This window comes from Papaver somniferum, chromosome 4, assembly GCF_003573695.1.
Source record: "Papaver somniferum cultivar HN1 chromosome 4, ASM357369v1, whole genome shotgun sequence".
Classification (NCBI taxonomy): domain Eukaryota; kingdom Viridiplantae; phylum Streptophyta; class Magnoliopsida; order Ranunculales; family Papaveraceae; genus Papaver; species Papaver somniferum.
Window position 1 is genome coordinate 79298457 of NC_039361.1, and position 5920 is coordinate 79304376.

Consider the following 5920-nt stretch of genomic DNA (forward strand, 5'->3'; position numbering starts at 1 on the left):
ATTAGAGATATATGTTTTTCGTCTAAAGTAAATAATTAATATAATACTTATTAGGTGTTAGACTTAAGAAAGCAAGGATATAATATATAAAATAAAAAGACTCAACTTGTTATTAATCTTGTACCGAAATTGTCTTTAGTCTAACAAATGATTTAGTAAACTTTTAAAATGAAACAAATACACATGAAGTAGTAATAATAGTATTCGGATACTTAGTGCGATATTATAATTAAAAAGAAATAAATTCGTATATAAATAGGATCCTTCGTCCTAAATAGATTCAATTATCTTTTAAATGGAAAATGAGTATAGCGAACTTAAACTGTTAGAATTTGAATTAGTATTATATTGTACATAACTTAAATTTAAATTTCATTAATAAAAATGTAGCGATAAACTACTGATTAGGATTAAATAACTATGAAAAATAATTAGTGTTTATCTACGGTTTAGTTTTGAAAAGTTAACTAATAATAATAATTATATGTGTTGCGTTTAAACCTAATAGTTAATATAAGACTTATTCGGTAGGATTAAGAACATGAGGTCATATAATGCATAAAATAAAGACTAAACTTGTTAACGATCTTATACCCAGATTATCTTTAGTCCAATAAATGATTCACTAAATCACTAAATTGTATACATGAAGGGATATTTATAGTACTTGGATGTTTAGTACAAAAGTAGACTTAAAGAAGAAGAAATTTGCCTATGAAAAAGATACTTATTAATAATAGCAAAATCTAAAGACCATTAGGATATATTATAATTTTTATGCAGACGCAAAATTTAAATCATATTAAATTACTAAAGCCAATATTTAACAAGATATAGTATACAGATTCAATCTGAATAAATAAAGTCTGTTATATCAGTATTTACGTGAAAGTAGAATTGTATCTACAAGATTCAGGCTTATTAAAAGTTAAACTAGGTATCATCAGACATATTTTAGTTACGTTAATCAAATGGGAAAATTTGATAAAACAATAATGAAAATGATAATATAATTAGGAAAACAACTTTTGATAAAATAAGCAAACAATAATACTATATAATACTAATTACAATAAAATTTGGAGTTATTGTAGATATCATTCGAACAACTATAGGATATTAATAGAAAATTGTAACTTTATTAATAGTACAACTTAAGGTTTACTTAACAATAATATAAATTTAAGAAAATAAAGTTAGAAAAAGCTAAAATAAATCTACTATCTGTAATAAAATTGAATTTGACATTATGATTAATGATGATTAACTTTTATCGGTCTAAGAAATAAGAAATAAATGTTATAATAATAAAATATCAATACCAAACAACTATATGAAAATTGTTGGCGATTATTAATTTATACAGAGTCACATAATAAAATATGCAAATATATACATTGAAAATAACATTCGGATAATTGTTATAACATTAAGTTATTCTTAATAGTACACGTATTTAAAAAAATTATCTAGTTATAATAATGTAGTTTTATTTGGAATTAAAATTTGATTTCATTGGAAAAAATAAATAATAATAATGATAAAATAAATTTTGATGATTAAATTGCTTAAAATGATCTAACCTATTTATATAATTTATGAAGCAAAATTAGTTAACATAGAATTTTGAGATTGATTAGTCATAATAAGTTAGCATTTAATTAATCCAGCACTGGGGAATAGTAAAGATTGTGTTTCCTCTGTTCGTAGGAAGGCATTGTCGGGACTGGACAACCTAGACAGGGCAACTGCATTCAGAGATGACCAATCATAGAAAATCAATATAATTAATTTAGAAACCCATTAGATGTAAGTTCATTTAGAAAGATTCGTAGGATTGTTCCTTGAAATTAGTAATAATTATCTTATAGAAATAGAAACTAGTCTATTGAACCTAGAGCCACAAATTTTAGTTGTAGAAATCCATTACGTTTGAGCTTTGTTTTATGTTGTTTGCACTTAGACAAGAGATGAGTTGATTCTTTAAGGTGGGGAGTTTTGAAGACCAGAAGGATGGTTTGATTTTCGAGGACGAAAATGAATAAGGTGGGGAGAATGTAAGAACCCTCAAACTCGTCAACACTATTAGACTAGTCAAGAGACGTCTTAGTCGATAATAACTCGATTAGTGTAACTTGAACATTAGTTATTAGAGATTAATCTAACAACGATCTAGATACGAAAATAGTATCGTTGAATAGATCTCGAAAAGTTATGCGGGATGGACTACTCGAACGTGTCAATCAAATATCGGATGAAGAAGATATTATCGGTTTTGTATGAAGGAGAAATAAGTCATTTTCCTTTAAACTTCCTGGCTCCCCTTATCGTTTGGGAAGGTACCTTTATCATTGGTCGCTGGACTTGTCACCAGAAACGTGTAGAAGAGAAATCAGTTTCTCTTATTTCTTCTTCTTTTCTTTTTCTTCTTCTATTCTCTTCTTATTTTTTCCCTTTCTGCTTCTCTTCTTCCTGTTCTTCACCGTCGATGATTATAAGAGAGGATTTTGTGAGTTTGAGATTAAAAGCTTAGGGGAAACATTAAGGTTTGATTGTTGGTGGAGATGTTGATTTTAATTGAGCACGGGAGAAGAAGGAGTGATGCTGTTTTAATTGGAATTAGGGTTTATGGTGTTAATTAATGTTCTGAAGATTTAGAAGATGAATTAAGGAGCTATTGTTGATGAAGAATGATGGGTAGAGGTTTAATTGAAGCTCTGAAGTTATTCTAGGGAAGAAGCAGAGTTGGGTTTCTCAGTAATTGAATTAGGATTTGTGAGAAGTTCAAAGAAAAATCAGCAGATGAAGTTGTCGATTTAGGGGATTTAATTAATGATGAGTTTTCTCTCGATTAGAATTTAGTCGGATGTATTGAGTTTAATTCCAGTTTTTTGGGGAGACTGAATCGGAGAAGTAGGTTTCATAAGAAAATCTCAGAGAAGATTGAAAGGATGAAATTGATGTTTTAGGAAGGTGATTTGAGATTGAGAAAATAATATTATACCAGAGAGTAATTGATGTTGGTGGTGTTGTTTCAAAGATTAATTCAAACTCAGAGGAGATTAGAATTAGTGATTTGAAGGTGAGATGGATTGAAGCTCATGAATGAAGTTGTTAACAGAATTAAGATTGATTGTGTTTATAAGAATGAGATGGAATTATTATGAGCGACGAACTGGCTGGTGCTTGGGTAAATGAGTTTGAGGTAATTGTTCTTTTCTTTGAATTTTGTTAAGTTATGCAGTTCTGTTGTTGAATTTATGGAATTATTTATAGACAATGAATTGAGATGGATTTGATGATGAAGGAATGAAATTATGAATGCTTATGGTGTAACTTGAATTACAGAGAATGAAGATGATGCAGGGATTGTTAATTAGTTTTGTGTTGTTGGCAATGATATGTTGAGGAGTATAAGTTGATGTAATTGTGGAATTGGGATAATGAATGTATATTGTGAACATAGTGAAGTGATAATGGTATTGTTGTTGCAGTGATGAAGACTACTGAATTGGAAATGATGAAGGATCTGAAGTTGAACAAAGATTGTGTAAGTGCTGTAATGGAATTGGTGGTTTGGGTGTTTCCATTGCATACTAGTAAGTTGCAGTTGGAGTTGGAGATAATCTGGTGTGTTGTTGCCGTTTGGGAGTTGTTGTAAGTGCAAGTGATAAGTTGAAGTCTGTGTTTTGAATTGAAGAATGGATTAAGTTGAGTTACAGTTGCAACAAGTTGAATTGTGAAGTGGAGGTGGTTTTGAAATGTGTTAAGTTGAATCTCCTTAGTGGAAGATTGTAACTGCAATTGCAGGTAAAGCTTAAAATTGCAATTGTATATATTGAATTCTAGAATTATGTTATTATAAATAGTTTGTGTTGTGATCTTAATGAATAGAATCAGATAGGTAGTATTCTTGTAACTGCGTCAGGTTTAGGCTATTAGTCATCCCAGTCAGTCTAGCTGACTTATTTGACTCAGGTTGTCTGGATGAGTTGAGTTAACTCAGTAAACCTTGATTCAACTCATTGAGTTGAATCGTTAACCATTGACCCTGGACATTGACCTGACCTTGGACGTTGACTATTAGTTGACCTTCGACCAGACGTTGACCGTTCGTTGACCCAGTTGGGTCAGCTCTTGTTTAATGGGCCGAGTCTAGTGGATTTGGGCTTAGTGCCATGTATCCGTAGTTAGATATTTTGGACCTTTATGGTCTGAATTGACCTTTGGTTCCTTCTACAAAGTTGTAGATACTTATAAGACATAGCTAATGGACTATAGAACCAACCTAATTGAATTAGTAAACCTAAGATATGTTAAAGATAGATAATAAAATGGTGTAGAAGAATAAATGGGATTTGAACCATTAGTTAGACTTGTTTGATACTTGTGTGAGCCGTTTCGACTAGATTCTTAGATTTCTTGTGTGATTAACAGTTAGCCTGTATTAACAACGATCGATTCAAAGGATGAACCAGTGGATCGTGGATCTCGAGGTAGGCGTGGCTTGTCATCAAAAGAGGTGGGAATACTTTTGACTCTTTTGTGATTATTGTTGTTTTCTTTACAAAAGTTTGTTCTTAACAAATTCATGCATTATCTGATTGCGTATTCCATGCATCGTTTTATTTAAAATTCCGAAAGTACTGTTGATTTTTGTTAATCTTTCCATTGCTTAGAAAGGAATTGTAATGCTTTGTTTGTCTTCATGAATTGTTTGGGAAATAAGAGTTTCCATTTGATTGTTTGGAAATGAGAATTTCCATCTGTGGTATATAAAATACCGCTCCTTCATTTATACTACTCACTTTCGAGCTATGCTTAATAGGTGCGGGACGAGTTCACCATATAGCTACCTAGGTGCGAGACGAGTCACCATATTATATATTGTTTGGAAGGAGTTAGTTTCATGTACGTGATTGTTTACCTATGTGAAATTGGTTGCGTATTATCGTTTAGGGAAAACAAGAATTTTTTTCAAATCATTTCCAATGATTGCATGAAAGCTAAATGTTATTCCTACGGGGCACCCCTTTTAGGGATGATGTGCTCACCCATTCCCATTTTCAGTTTCAGAGACAGATCAGAGTTGAGCATGGTTAACTTCGGATATGTTTATTATGTTGCATATTATATTTGTAAACCAAATGACTATTGTATATGTATCATTTGAGAGGTGTTCTTGTATATATATTTCTGAGCGGGGTTAGTTTTGGGTTAAGTTTTGTAGCAGATTTCTTAATTGAATGCTTAAGTATATGATTTAGATTATTAGTGCCTCTTTATTTATTTAATCTCTTGGATTAGTCAGCGGCTAGCTTTGGGGGCGCTACACGCTCTCTCGGCAACAACAGATCCATAGAAACACCATCATCATCAACAAGTGGAGGGACATCAAAATCTACAAGGAAAGTTGAAGACGTTTGAGGTTTACAAGCAACAATTCAAGGAAGAGAAAAAAATTTCATATCCAAGTAAAAGCAACATACAATGAGCGGATTTTTATATACATGTTGAAGACTTACATATAAAGAGCGGAATTTTATATCTAAGTATGAAGACTTATTACAAGAGCGAAGAAAATCAAAAGATGAGAGTTGTTGAAGTTTATGATACAAAGACATTACAAGTTGTGAAGATCAAAATGGTAACGTACTTCTCTCATGGGCATGTTAATTTTATTTCATATTTTATTGTTTTAGTTGCAATTTCTTAACAAAAAAAAATAAAAATACAAAGATATTTGCATTTAGGTTGTTATTTCATCAATAAGGTCATGTGAAAGAAAAATATATAGAGAAGTTTCAAGCAACAAGAAAATTGAGGAAAAGGGAGTTACAAATTGTCAAAGTTTTACGAAGTTCAAGAGTTTATCATCAACCGTTGAAGACCGAACACCAAGAAGATGAATAAGACGAGC